At 44.9% G+C, this 15,820-nt stretch overlaps 1 protein-coding gene across 8 annotated transcripts in view; it reads right to left on the reverse strand.

The window, feature by feature from the left end:
* LOC140421196 (serine/threonine-protein kinase PAK 3) overlaps positions 1-15,820 on the reverse strand; it is a 313,927-nt gene that overhangs the window by 131,268 nt on the left and 166,839 nt on the right. The window contains exon 1 of one of the 8 annotated variants that reach the window (XM_072505714.1): positions 10,384-10,402. The exons of the other annotated variants lie outside the window; for them this stretch is intronic. The gene's annotated coding sequence lies outside the window, so the exon portion shown is untranslated. Of the gene's footprint in view, positions 1-10,383; positions 10,403-15,820 lie in introns of those variants that run through there. 8 annotated transcript variants of the gene reach the window in all.

The following is a 15,820-nucleotide window of genomic DNA, read 5'->3' on the forward strand; positions in this document are numbered from 1 at the left end:
AAGTGAAATCGGAGATATCCTATTTTATGGACGCAAATAAAACATTTTAATCCATGATCAGAAGAATGGACCAAAATGAATCCTGAACTCTTGGAAATTGGCAGAGAAAGCCAAACACTTATCCCATTAATCTGAACTGGATTCCATCCAGTTCCCCAGTGGTGAATAAACCATATTCAATACCTACTGAATTGCACAGTCTCTGGGCTCACGATACTGCAACACCCCTAATTAACAGCAAGAGTCCATCAGAGGCCCTCTTGTAAAGGAACCCTTTGATTCAGAACTACATACAGTTACTCCACAAAAATCCACCCAGCCATGCAGACTCCCAAACGGTTTCATTAAGAGTTTCAACATTTCTGTTTTCCGGCTGAGAGACATTCTGGTTGAATAAATGGAACAGATTCCAAAACTAAGTTGCTCAAATGACTCCAGCTGAAAGTATGATTTTTAGTTGCTCAGGGACTTGCCTGAAGAGGGACAAGCCTGCTTCACTGAATCACAGAATTGTCACAGCGTAAGAGACCATTTGGCCCACCTTGTCTGCGCTGGCCCTCCAAATGAGCATTGTGCCTTAGTCCCAATCCCCTGCTTTTTCCCCATACCCTTATATATGGGGCGGGATTCTCAGTCCCGCAAAGCCGTTTTCAGTCGCGGCATGCCCCTGCCGGCAGTGGGATCCTCCGTAATGGCAGCCAGCCAATGGGATTTCCCATTGTGGCCACCCCCACACCATTGGGAAATCTGCGGGCAGGAGTGCGCTGCCAGTGAAGCGGAGGATCCCGCCGACGGACAACCCCGTCCATTGTTTTTATTCAAGTAATCATCTAATACCCTCTTGAATGCCCAGATTGAACCTGCCTCCATCACACTTATAGGAACTGCATTTCAGACTTGAACCACTCGTTGTGTGAAAAGTTTTTTTTTTAATCACCTCACATTTAATTCTTTTGCAAAACACCTTTTAGGAATCGGGGACAGTTTCTCCTATCTACTCTGTCCAGCCTCTTCTGCACTCTCTCCAATGCATTCACATCTTTCCTGGTGTGATGCCCGGAGCTGTACATAATATTCCCAGCTGAGGTCCAACTAGTGTCATGTATGAGTTCAGAATAACCTCCTTGTTCTTCTACCCTATGCCCCTCTTAATAAAGCCCAGAATACGATATACTTTCTTAACTGCTCTCTACCTTTCCTACCATCTTCAAATGATCTACTTACACAGAACATAGAACATACAGTGCAGAAGGAGGCCATTCGGCCCATCGAGTCTGCACCAACCCACTTAAGCCCTCACTTCCACCCTGTCCCCCTAACCCAATAACCCCATCTAACCTTTTGCTTTGGACACTAAGGGCAATTTAGCATGCCCAATCCACCTAACCAGCACATCTTTGGACAGTGGGAGGAAACCCACGCACACATGGGGAGAACGTGCAGACTCCGCACAGACAGTGACCCAGCAGGGAATCAAACCTGGGACCCTGGCGCTGTGAAGCCACAGTGCTAACCACTATGCTACCGTGCTGCCCACTAATCACTATTACAGACATCAGCTAGGTCTGCCGTGCCAGTGCCTAACTGGCCGGTTTTACATACCCTACAACTAAACATTGTTTACAGTAAGAAGTCTTACAACACCAGGTTAAGAACATAGAACATTACAGCGCAGTACAGGCCCTTCAGCCCTCGAATTTGCGCCAACCTGTGAAACCACTCTAAAGCCCATCTACACTATTCCCATATTTTCCATATGTCTATCCAATGACCATTTGAATGCCCTTAGTGTTGGCGAGTCCACTACTGTTGCAGGCAGGGCATTCTACTCCCTTACTACTCTCGGAGTAAAGAACCTACCGCTGACATCTGTCCTATATCTATCTCCCCTCAATTTAAAGCTATGTCGCCTCGTGCTAGACATCACCATCCGAGGAAAAAGGCTCTCACTGTCCACTCTATCTAATCCTCTGATCATCTTGTATGCCTCAATTAAGTCACCTCTTAACTTTCTTCTCAAGTCCCTCAGCCTTCCCTCATAAGATCTTCCCTCCATACCAGGCAACATTCTGGTAAATCTCTGCTGCACCCTTTCCAATGTTTCCACATCCTTCCTATAATGCGGCGACCAGAATTGCACGCAATACTCCAAATGCGGCCGCACCAGAGTTTTGTACAGCTGCAACATGACCTAATGGCTCCGAAACTCAATCCCTCTGCCAATAAAAGCTAACACACCGTACACCTTCTTAACAACCCTCTCAACCTGGGTGGCAACTTTCAGGGATCTATGTACATGGACCCCGAGATCTCTCTGCTCATCCACACTACCAAGAATCTTACCATTAGCCCAGTACTCTGTCTTCCTGTTATTCCTTCCAAAATGAATCACCTCACACTTTTCTGCATTAAACTCCATTTAGATGTACACTCTATGCAGATGTACACCCAGGTTCCTTTGCTCCTGCACCCCTTTTAAAATTTTATCCCTTATTTTATATTGTCGCTCCATGTTCTTCCTGCCAAAATACATCACCTCACATTTCTCCACATTGAACTTCATCTGCCACCTATCTGTTCACTCCACCAACTTGTCTATGTCCTTTTGAAGTTCTATACAGTCCACATCACAGTTTACAATTCTTCCAAGTTTTGCAACATCCGCAAACTTTGAAACTGTCCCCTGCACACCAAGATCTAGATCATTAATATATATCAGGAAAAGCAAGGGTCCAATACCCACCCCTGCCCGAAAAATATCCATTGACTATTACTCTCTCCTTCCTGTTGTTCAGCTAATTTTGCATCCACATTGCTACTGTCCCTTTTAATCCATGAGTTATAACTTTTCTCTGTTGTGTGGTACTTTATCGAATGTCTTCTGAAAGTCCAAGTACACCACATCAACAGCATTACCCTCATTGACCCTGTCTGTTACCTCCTCAGAAAAATTCCAGCAACTTAGTTAAATATGATTTCTGGCTTAGAAATCCATGTTCCTAATGAACCCACATTTTTCCATGTGATTACTAACTGTATCCTGAATAATTGTTCCTCGAAGCTTGTCCACTAGTGATGTTGAACAGACTGGTGTGTAATTGCTTGCTATCCTTACAACCTTCATTGAACAAGGACGCAACATTTGCAATTCTCTAGCACCTCCCTTGAGACAGCAAAAACTGAAAGATTATGGCCAGGTGCCTCCCACAATTTCCATTCTCACTTCTGTCCATATCCTTGGTAGTCCCCGGTGCCTTGTCGACTTTCAGTACTAGCAATCTAATCAAAACTTTCACCTTGCTATTTTTAAACCCTTCCGGGAACATAATTTCCTCAACTGTCACCACATCCTTGGTAACATCTACCTCCCTGTTAAAGACAGATGCAAAGTATTCATTTAATATCTCAGCCATGCCCCCTGCCTACATGTGTAAATCCCCTTTAGGTTGCTAATCGGTCCTACTCCTTCCATCACCTTTTTACTATTTAGATAAAGGGCTGGTTGAGATACATCCAAGGTTAATGAGGGCGATGAGGGTGGAAATTAGAGACACTGGTCAGAATTTCTTTGTCTTTCTTAGATTCATGGGTGGTGCAGAGGACTGGAGAATTGCAAGTGTTGCACCCTTGTTCAAAGAAAGGGCATAAAGATAAGCTCAGCAACCACAGGTCAATCAGTTTAACTTTGGTGATGGGGTAGCTTCTAGAAACAAAGATTCAGGACAAAACTGGTGGTCACATGGACAAAGAAGAAAAGGCAGCATGGATTTCTCAGGGCAAAAAAAATGTGAAACTTACCAGGAATTTTTTTTAAAAAGATGAGCAAGATTGACAAGGGTAATGCTGTTGATGTGATGTACATGGACTTCCGAAAGGCATTTGAGCCTGTGAGCAAAGTTATGTCTCATGGGATAAAAGGGATATTAGCAACCTGGATACTAAATTGCCTGAGTAACAGGAAACAGGAAGGGTAAATGGATGATTTTAAGGCTGGAGGATGGTTTGGAGTGGGGTTCCCCAGGGGTCAATGTTGGGAGCTTTGCTCTTTTTGACGCAATTTAATGACCTAGGCCTTGGTGCACAATTTCAAAGTTTGTGGATCATCCAAAACTTGAAAAGATTGTGAAATGTGGGGAGAAAAGCATAAAACTTTGAGATGGTGTGATCACGTTGCTGGAATGGGCGGACAGTTGGCAGATGAAGTTCAATGCATATAAATGTTAAGTGATTCATTTTGGTAGGAAGAACATGAAGAGACAATATGAACTAAAGGGTACAATTGTAAAGGGGTGCAGGAGCAGAGGGATCTGGGTGTATATATGCATAACTCTTTGACGGTAGCAGGACAGGTTGAGAGAGTGGTAAATAAAGCATACAGTATCCTAGGCTTTACTAATAAGAGCACTGATTGCAAAAACAAGGAGGTTATGTTGAATGTGTATAAACACGAGTTTGGCCTCAGCTGGAGTACTGCATCATGTTCTGGGCACTGCATTCACATCCTTCCCGAAATGCAAACAGTGCCGAGAAGGTTCACATGAATGGTTCCAGGGAAAAGGATCTTCAGTTATGAAGATAGATTGGAGAAGTTGGGTCCTTGAAGAAAAAAAGGCCAAGAGGAGACTTTTCAAGGGTATTCAAAATCATGAGCAGTCTAGACAAAGTAGATGGGGGGGGAAACAACTGTTCCCACTCGTGAAACGATCGAGAAGGAGGGGGAGATTTAAAGGATTTAACAGAAGAAGCAAAATCGATAGGAGAAAAAACATTTTCACACAGCAAATGGTAAATATCTGGAATGCACTGCCTGAGAGTGCATTAGGGAATTAGACCATTATTTGAAAAAAAAAAGAATGCACAGGGTTACAGGGAGAAGGCAGGAGAATGGCACTGTGTGACTTGTGCATTCCAAAAGCCAGTGCAGCCATGATGGGCCGAATGACCTTCTTCTGCACCTTAATAATTCTGTGTTAAGGACTGAAGCTATTGAACTCAATGTTAAATCCAGAAATCTGTAAAGTGGCAATTCCAAAGATGAAGTGCTGTTCTTCCAGCTTGCGTTGGGCTTCATTGTAGCAGAAACATTGGGAACTTTGCAGCAGGCAAGCCAAGGACAAACATGTAAGCATGAGAGCAAGATGGTGAAGAAATGCCAAGCGACAGGAAGGTCAGGGTGATGCTTGTGGACTGAGTGGAAGTGTCCACAAAGTGGTCATCCAATCTGCGTTTCGTCATCCAATGTAGAGGACACAGCATTACCAGCAACAAATACAGTGGACTAAATTCAAAGAAGTACAAGTAAATCGATGCTTCACCTGGGAGGAGTACTTGGTGCCTTTGACATTGAGGGGAGAGGAAAAGGGGTGATTGCATGGGAAGGTGCCATAGGAAGGGAATCAGACATTGGGGCGATAAAGGAGAGGACTAAGGTATCACAGAGAGAACGGTCCCTACGGAATTCTGCCAGTGGAGGGGAAAATGACTTTGTTGCTGGAATCATACTGGAGGTGGTGGAAATGACAGGGTGATCCTTTGAATACGGAAGCTGGTGGGGTGAAAAGTGGGGATAAGGGGAACATTATCATGGTTCTGGGAGGGAGGGGAAGGGGTGAGGGCAGAAGTGCGGCAAATGGGTAAGGCATGGTTGAGAGCCCTGTCAACCATGGTGGAGGGGGAAATCTTTGATTGAGGAATAAAGAAGACATGTTAGAAGCACTGTCGTTTAAGAACATATACAGCAGAGATGGGGAAATTGGGAGAGTGGCGTGGAGTCCTTACAGGAAGCAGGGTGTGGGAAAATGCAGTTGAGGAAGCTGTGCAAGTTGGTGGGCTTGTTACGAGCATGAGTTGTTCGGATCCCAGTTGATGTTTTAACTGGATGGAAAGACCCCAGAATTTAACCCTGGCTCAAAAGATGATAACCTTTACTTTTTTAAATTAAAACATGGAGGAATAGAGTTGCAGGACCACTAATTAGTTTTTACAACAAAAATATGCATTTCTTAAACATTAAAAATTGGATTATTATACAATACCCGCCTTACACACAGATTTTAACATTAACATGGTTTACAAAGTACATCTTAAGCTACAATGGTCTCATTAAAATACAAAGTCCTTTTTAAGCACACACGATGACAGTAGGACGGCATACTCCTCTCTGAACCCCAGTGAACTTCTGGAGGTTTCTCCTCAAAACTCTCCAGATGATTCTTATATCATGAGACACTTGTTTCACACAAGTGATTTTAAATACAGCTTTCAAAAGTCACACTTTCAAATCTTTGAAGTTATGCTTTCCCTCCACTACTTCCATGAAGGTTTTGCTTTTGAGGTTTGACACCTCTCCCTTCAGGTTTCCTGTGTCTTAAAGGCTTTTACACAAACTCTGAGGCCCAGCCACCAATTTCCACAATTATTTCAAATAATGTCTCCGAAGTAATTTCTCACTTCTCTCACAATCTAATGTCTTTTCAACTCTGTGATTTTACTGAACAATAATCTGTTCCAGTTCCCAGTTTCCTTTTTTCCGCTAATTCCAGAATTCTTGAAAACCTCACTTCATTTCTCTAGTTTACTTAACTAGCTAGACTTTAGGGCCGGGGTTCTCCCCCAACCAGCGGGCGGGCCGTATCGGCGCCAAAGAGCAGCGTGAACCACTCCGGCGTCGGGCTGCCCGGAAGTTGCGGAATCCTCCTAGGCCGGCGCTGGAGTGGCTGGTGCCACGCCATACGGCACCAAAGGGCCTCCGCCAGCCGATGCGAGTTGGCACATGCGTGGGAGCCCCAGCGTGTTCTGGGGCATGCGCAGAACCGCTGGTGTGATCCCTGCACATGTGCAGGGGGTTTCTTCTCCGCGCTGGCCATGGTGGAGCTTTACAGAGGCCGGCGCGGAGGGAAAGAGTGCCCCCACGGCACAGGCCCGCCCACAGATCGGTGGGCCACGATCGCGGGCCAGGCCCCCGTGGGGTCCGGATGCCCCCCCCCCCCCCCCCCCCCCCCCCCCCCCAGGACACTGAAAGCCGCCCTCAAAGCCAGGTCCCGCCGGTATGGACCTCGTCTAATCCACGCCGGCAGGACCGGCCGAAAACGGGCGACCACTCGGCCCATTGGGGCTCGGAGAATCGCTGGTGGGAGCGCTGCCAACGGCCCCCGACTGGCGCGACGTGATCCCTGCCTCCGCCAAAAAACCTTCGCCGGAGAGTTCGGCAGCAGCGGGGGTCGGAGAATCCTGCCCTAGGTTTCCAGTATCTGTTTTCTTAACCATTACTCCATAGTGTGGCTGTTCTTCGAGCAAGGCTGAGAGAGATGCTCCCTCTTTAGTCTTCTAAATCAACCCCTCTAGCAGAGCTGTGAGAGCTGCCATCTCTCTGACTGTCTCCAAATGCAGTCAAATGCGGCTTAACAATTTAAAAGCTTCTTTTCCTTCCAGTTGCTAAGCAACCATTGCTGGTTTATTTACTCTTCACACTACAGATCTTTCTAAGCACGATACAATCACAGTTGGAACTGAAATCAACCCCCCACACATACAAATACCTTTGTCCAGCATGAATCTAACTATAGGTTTTATCCTTCCAGGCACAGAAGCATTAAATTAAACCCACCTCAAATTATTCCTTATTTCTAAGGTTTACCAACGCAAATATAATTCCTTTAAAACTACCTTTCTTATCCTAACATAGTAGACAGTCTATTATTAGAAATGTAGACAGGGAAGTCAAGGAAGGGAATGGAAGTGTTGGAGATGTTGGACCATTTGAAGTGGAGAGAAGGGTGGAAACTGGAAGCAAAATTAATTAGATTTTTCAGTTCCGGACGAGCACTGAAAGCGCCACCGACACAGTCATCAGTGTACCAGCCAAAGTTGCCTAAGGGGGGCCCAAAGTAAGACTTGGAACAAGGAATGTTCCATATACCCCACAGAAAGATAGGAGGAACTGGTGCCCATGCAGGTACAATTAGCCATAACTTTTATTTGGAGGAAGTCAGACAAGTTAAAGAAGAAACTGTTCAGTGACAGAACATAAGGTGGAGGAGGTGGTGCTGGATGGGGACCATTCAGGCCACTGCTCAAGGAAGATATGATGAGCCCTCAGACCATCTTGGTGGGGGTGCAGGTCATAGAATCCTTATAGTGTAGAAGGGGTCCATTCGGCCCATCAAGTCTGCACCTTCCAAAAGAGCACTCTACCCAGGTGCACTCCCCACCCTTTTCCCAGAACTTCAATTCATCTTTGGGCACAAAGGGGAAATCCACCTAACCTGTACATCTTATGGGCTGCGGGAGGAAACCGAAGAACCCAGAGGAAAGTACGCAGACACAGGGAGGATGTGCAAACTGAACACAGACAGCCACTCAAGGCCGGTATCTAATCTGGGACCCTGGCACTGTGAGGCGACAGTGCTAACCACTGCACCACCATACCACCCTGAGTGTAATGGGATGGTGAAGAGGAGACGATCCAGGAAACTGGGAATTGTTGATATGACGTAGGGTGTCAGAGAATCACATATGGAGGTGGGCAAAGGCTGAACAAGGGGAGAGAAAATAGAGTCAGGTCAGGAAGAAGTTAGTTCAGTGAGGCAGGGACAGGCTGAAACTATGGGTCTATTAGGACAGCCCTATTTGTGGATTTTGGGAAGGAGGTAGAAAGCGGGCTTTTCCAGTAACACGGAGAGTGGGAGTAACCCAAGGAGAGATTCAACCAGCAAAGGACTGAGTGGAAACTGAGAACCCTGATAGTGAACGATTGTTCGCACTGATGGGTAAATGGGGAACTAAGGAACAGAAACCCAGGATTTTCATTGGAAGAATGGAAGAGGGACGTTCTTGAACTAATGCCACAAGACTGCAGGAGCCTTCACCAGATGCTGAAATTGAGGTGGAGGCTAAAACTTAATTTCAAAGAATTAGTTAAATGTTTAGTCATGGGATCTCCACGATTAAAAGTTGTGATCCAGACAACACATCGTCAGAATGTCATGTGGACACTTGGGAGAGTTGGCATTGCTGAGGCAGGTTGGGGCCACAAAAGCATCTCAACAGGAAAGGCACCCACTGAGGCACAGGTATCATGACAAATGATGAAGATCAAAGCTGCTAGGCCCCTCAGTGTGGAGGGGAGACCCCTATACAGGGTTGCTGCTCGCAACCCCATCATTGGAGCTTGGGTTCTCCCACTCTGAAGACCCCAAATCTGCCACAGGGAGGCCATTGGTGATGCTGGAAAATTGCACCAAATTGGGATCTTAATCATCTCCATGGTGTGGGAAGGCAATTCTGGTTCCCTACCCACTCTGAGGAAACTTACTCATGGCAGAGATGCATTGGGGAGCTGTTCTGGCATGGCTCCCGCCTATTTTTCAGCCCAACCCCTCCCTACTCTAATCCCTTCACCACCGAGCAAGGAAAATCCAGCTCACTATGTCTGATTTACAGAAATTGCATGACAATCTCTTTAACTGCTGACAAAGTGAAACTCCGTCAAATATCAATGTCCCCATTAACTATTGTTCTTCCCTGGGCACAGCACTGTTTCTGTACTGAGGTTTTTGGAGCACACCCTCCCCTCTCTGGCACCCCAGTAACCCACAAGATGTATTGCTAATACTTAATTACTTTTCTTCTTTCAGAACCGGGAGCCAGTTTAGCTCAGTTGGCTGGACAGCTCGTTTGTGAGGCAGAATGAGGCCAACACCCTGGATTCAATTCCTGTACGGGCTGGGATTATTCACTAAGGCCTGCCTTCTCAACCTTGCCCCTCACCCGAGTTGTGGTGATTCTCAGTCAGCTCTCCCCCTCAAAGGGGAAAGCAGCATCTGGTCATCTGGGACTATGGAGACTTTACTTTTCTTCCAATGAACTTCTACCAGCAAGAATCTGCTGGCGCTGCAAACATGGTGCTGCATACTTTCATAAGAAATGGTCTCCATGAGCATTTCTGAAGGGAATGACAGCAATAGGAAATGATTTTCAGCTGCGACAAGGGATGAAGGACCTGTTTACATTATCCATCAGCAAGTTGAGCCACTGAACCTGTCCTTGCAGGCCAGTAGAGCCGTTTCGAACTTACTGACCTGCACGGACCTTGGCCAACCACTGAGGAACATACGATGACTTGCCATGCAGTCAGAAGCGTCACATGCTGATGTGGAATATAAAACAGGGTCATTTGCAGCTCACGCCCCCACCTGGAGACTTTGCAGAACAATGTTTACACATAAATAATCCTGAAATAGCAATGCATCATGAAAATCTTGGGTGTCCCGAAAGAGGCAGCAATGTGCTTGCCAGGTGCTTTTCAGGTGCATAACAAGGCAGAACTGCACACATTGAGAGGGCGTCAACGTTACTCTCTTACTAGTTCAGATGCAAACTGACCTCGCATTTTGCAGTCAAGTTGGAAGTGACAACAGTAGGCCCTGTCAGATACTGCAGGCGTAGAAACGTTGCCGAACTCTTGCTGCAGTAACTTTGGGTAGGAGAGAGTTAATGATCAGAAAGTCGATGGAAGCAGAGCTGCATTGGTCACGAATCACTGTTTCAGCCAGAATGACGTTATTTAAAACAACAGAACATAACCAATCAACGAACACTTGGGAAATGAGAGCTTGGTTGGGCTCAGGCACATCCACTTTGAATAGATTCTTTGTTTATTCAAATGTGAAAGAGAAGTCGGCCAGATGTCACTGGTAGCACATAAAGTCCAGAGTATTCCTTTACAAACTAACAGTAGCATCCAATTTCACAGCCCTTCTCATTACAGCCCCACTGCATTAGATTATTGCTTAGGCCAGAGAAAGGAGAAATAAACATATGTGGAAAGAAATGCAAGTAGCAGTATAAAACTGGAGCTCGCGAACAACTGCATAATTCGTGAATGAACAGTAAAACACGAAGCTACATGGCTTTTAACCTAACTGATGACAGCTGCAGAGTGGGAACTGGAAAGAAGTAGCAGTCATTGTGACGTTTAACCCTCAAGACTGTAAAAATATCTGCTTTCTGCTCCTTGATCCATTACACTGTCACTCAGGATGCATTTCTATGGTGGACACATCAGGATCCACACTGCTTGTATCAAATTAAACATCCAATACAGAATCAGACACAGCTAGATGTTAACCGTTTAAGTACAAAACATCCAGTGACAGCTTTGCAAACAAAACACAATTTTTTACTTAATATCCATAATGGAAGGGTGAGTCTGCCTTCTTTTAGCTTCTCCCATTTAACTTGGGGTTGCCACAATTCTGGTTGATCACCCTTCTCCATCTCCCCCCTGTCAGTCACCCATTCCTCTTGCAATCCAGCTCCCACATCTTTCCATGTGGTCTTAGGCTCTCCTCTTCTCCTTCTTCCTCTCCGATCTCCATAACTCCCCTCACCATATTTCCTCTCTCTCCAAGACAGATGGTCAGGCCATTTCAATTACTTCTCGGCTACATTCCTTGTTGCTCCCACAATCTTCACTGACTCCCTGATGTACTTGCTCTTGACATTGTCCTTTCTCGTCACTCCACATATCATCACACCAGCCGCTTCTCAATGCTACCCAATCGTTGTTCCTCAAACTTTGCCCAAGTTTATGCACTATCCCATAACTGTATTGGAGAAGCCTCCCTTCAACTTCAGTAGTACTTTTCTGTCACAGCATTGCACTGCACTTTTACCGATGACTCCAATCAAATCTGAGCTTAATTTCCATTTTCAAATTTCCATCTTCTGGCACCACTGACCCCAGGTACTTCAGAGTACTCACTTGCCTCAAATCTTCACCCATAACCTTTACACCTTCACTCCGATTCACTTCCCTAGGCTGAAACTGACAATCCACATAATGGTCTTCAATCTTCACACCCATCTTTCAGGGTTTTTCTTGCCAGACACTCAAATAAGTTAAAGAACAATACAGAAAGAAATGCAAAGTAAGTGATTGTTAGAAAAAGACCTCTGGCCATGGAAGAAACAAGTGAAAAACTTGATACCAAAATTGGGACCAAAAGATATCTTCAGAAGAGCATCTGTTGAGAGATGGATTAAAGAAAGATGTGGGATATATGTAGGTACAATCAGGGATGCGGGTGGAGTGACCTTAAGGATAAAGTAAAAGAGAGGTCAGGCCAATATTTTAACAGGCTTATGAATTAAGAAAACCCAAAAACAAAAGACAGAAGAGATAGTTGCAAAACAAGAAGTGCCAACTGACATCAATCTGGGAGAAATCAGAACATTACTGAAAGGAATGAACGAGCCGGGTGAGATACCAGCAGGAGTATAGACCTGTCGGAGTGAATACGAGTTCATGCTACTCAATTGTGTTATGATAAGAGATAAAATACCAAGGACATGGAGGCAAAGCATTCTGGTACAAGTAAAATCATTACATTCAGGATGGTAGAAACTAAGAAATTAACCTCCAAGCTCACAGTCTCTACTCCATGTTTTGAAAGTGAGAAAACTAGTGGAAACCCATGAAAGTCAGTTTGGATTCATGCCTGGAGGCACAATCACCAACGTCATTTTTGTTTTGAGACAAGTGATCGAGAAATATCATGAAGGGCAATGCAACATGAAGATTGTACAATCTTCATCAATCAATCTAGAGAAGGCTTATGGCCTTGAAAGGGTGCCTTGAAAGGAAGTCTGAAGATGTGCCATAATTTGACGAGTGCCTGAGGCGTAGGTACGGCTATTACAGGACATGCACAAGGAGTGGTGCCAGACAGGAGTTAGAAGCAGAATGGGAGAGAGTGAGGGTTTTGAAGCCAAAGTTGGATTTCACCAAGGATCAGCAATGAGCCCCATTCTCTTCCCGATGGCCCTGATGTTCTAACTGAGACAGGAAGTGCCACAGTCAATGGTGTTTATGGAGGACATTGAGCTACATGGTGGGGATGATAAGAACATGACTGAATACAAGAGTATACAATGGAAGTTAAACAGATGGACAGTGGCAAAAATGGGCCACGTGAATTGAGATCACAGCATATTAAGCGTTTACGGAGTTGGGGAGTATGCTAGCTGCGTCTAAATAAGTGATGTAAAGTGTACTGGGAATACAAATGATTCCAGGGTACATGTTTTAAATGGTTTGTAATGCCTTGACCTAAAGCCGAGGACACTCAATGGCCTTTCTTTTTTTTTTAAATGTTTTTTATTCCAAACAGGTATCAAAACAGGTTACAGCAAATAAACACCCCAGGAAGCATACTTCCCAGCGATAAACTATACAGTCTGTACATATTTTCCCCCATTTTCAAACCCCCCTCAACTCCGCCCTGTGACGAACAGCTCCTCAAACATGGTCACCTCCATGACCTTTAATGATAGCATTAACGCGTGAGACAATCTTTCTAATTCTTGCACTTGCTGGGACATGTTTCTTAGGCTATGATGGACAGAAGGTGCGCCTATTTGATGCTCACAACCAAAGCCTCCGAAGATGATTAACAGTTGTGAACCACAGATAAGGCTGACAATCATCACTTTTCATATTTATCATGGTGCAAACCCCACTATTATCACAGCACTGCTTAGGGAGTGGCTCACTGTCCGATACTAGGAACCTCCAGCTGTGTTTCAAGAACTGCTCTCTCTCCATACTACCAAGTGTGAAGCATAAGCAATCATCCAGTTGATACTCTGTGCTACCATTTTGTTCTGAATATGACTACATTGAACATTCAATCCTTGGACATTAATTTATATAGCTATGAACTCACTAAACAGAATGCACCTTACCCCAGCATCAAAAGAGGCTTGTGACCAAGTCACACCTGATGGTGCAAAGTACATTGAAACCTGATCCACAATAAAAATTGGGAAAATTCCAGAGCCGCAGCGGGCCCAGCTATTGGGGAACTGCTTGAATGGAATATAAACATGACATTAATCCTACCTGGTTGTGTTCGAAAAATTATTTTCACTCCTGGGTCTCCCTGTAGCACACATCAGCCAACCAGTTCCCAGCGGTATCTATCAGGGCGACTTGTGTTAAATTAGACAATACTTCATGTTTATTCCATATCCAGTGTATATGCAGTTCGTGTCAATCCCCAGAAGGGTTGCAGAACAGCCTGTGCGCAGCACACTATAAACAGATGCGAGGACTAGTTGGGCATGTTTACAACAGCTCTTTTAAATTAAATTGTAGTGGTCACTTGGACAGGTTTAATCACACCCCAAATGTCATTGACTCATGCTCACCAGAATAAGAAACCTCGTTGGATACTGTTAGGTGACAAAAGCCCTTCACTTTTGTCAGGGTAACATACCTCTTGTTCCTCAAATAAACACAATAGATGTTTGGTTATAATCTTGCAAGACGCAATCAAATGGTCCCATCCAGCACTATAACAATTACGGCCTAGTAAATCACATTGTGCAGCAGCCACTTCTGCTGCCTTGCCAATATTTTCTTACAAAGCATTAAATTCTTCCTTTGTTTGTGTCCAATACACAGTGGCAGACCACCACCCTCGACTTCATAGGGGCATCATTGTCACTGAGAAGTGCTTGGCAAAGCCTTTCCTTGTCTGCCTGCCAGACACACGCTGCGAGTGGCTGAATGCCACATCACTGCCTAGCTCTCGTGTGACAACATCATGGAGAAAGTGATGCAAGGCTCCCCTCAGAAATCCTTTCTCCCCAAAATAGCTGCATCACTGGCTAGCCCTTAATGTAACCTGAAAAGCTAGTTACTAGAACTTCAAACAGCCTCTGTCTCTGCAAGAGAGAGCCTACACATTCCTTCCAATTCTGCTTAATAACCACAAGCTACAAAAGATTCATATAAAGATGGTAAAGATAAGATAAAGTTGTCATAGTCCCAGATGATCAGAGGCTACTTTCCCCTTTGAGGGGGAGAGTTGACTGCTGGTGATTTAACCTGAGGATCACCACACCTCAGGCGAGGGGCAAGGTTGAGAAGGCATGAGTAACCTCAACCGACACGGGGATTGAACCCGATAGCCTATATGTAAAACTTTAATATAACAATGTCAGGATTGATATTAACCTGATGGGTAAGAGGAGTGTCACCGGTTATCCGAACCCTTTGAAGCTCTTTCAACGGTTTGTACAGTGGAACACTCTCGCTAGAGATTCTGTGTTTGACAGTTCTTTTCCAATCGCACTGATATTTAAAAACTTCAAAACAAGAGAGAACAAATATTTCTTCTTCAATGGCCAAGGATATTCAGCTCAAGGAACTCTAAGATCTTGAGGTGACATTTGGTTTGAGATTTCTGCTTTCAAATCCTTCCCTTCTAATACCAAATGTGAGATACAGAAGGTAACTTTAGCGTGTGTGAAGCTCAATCTTCATCGACATAAAGCCTGATCAAAAAATGTTTAAAACATAACCACAAAACGTGACCCCCAACCTACTGTTATTTTTACAATGGTGCATTGCACATATGCCTGTGCCTCGCTCACGGGAAGCAAGACGCTTCATTATTAAACTGAAAATCAGGCTCCACAGTGCACCTAGCAGCTAAATGTAGACAGGGGCAAATAGATCCAGCAGCTAAGTGCTTTTTGAAGCAATGTTTGCAGGCCAGGTGGGGCACGAGACACACCCCTCGCCACCATCTCTCTCCCCAGCTTTGGCTAAAACCCAGCCCTTCCTTGTTGCTACGGTAACTATTCACCCTCCCCCTGCCAACAGAGGTGGAGTTAATGTGACTGCCCTTGGCATAAAGGCAGTATTTGACTCTGTTTGGAATCAATGAAACTGACTAAAATTGAAGTCAATGGGAAACTTTCCATTGGTTGGAGTCATATCTAGCATAAAAGGTGATGTTTAGGGCGATTA

The sequence above is a fragment of the Scyliorhinus torazame genome, chromosome 5, assembly GCF_047496885.1.
Source record: "Scyliorhinus torazame isolate Kashiwa2021f chromosome 5, sScyTor2.1, whole genome shotgun sequence".
In the NCBI taxonomy this organism is placed as follows: Eukaryota; Metazoa; Chordata; class Chondrichthyes; order Carcharhiniformes; family Scyliorhinidae; genus Scyliorhinus; species Scyliorhinus torazame.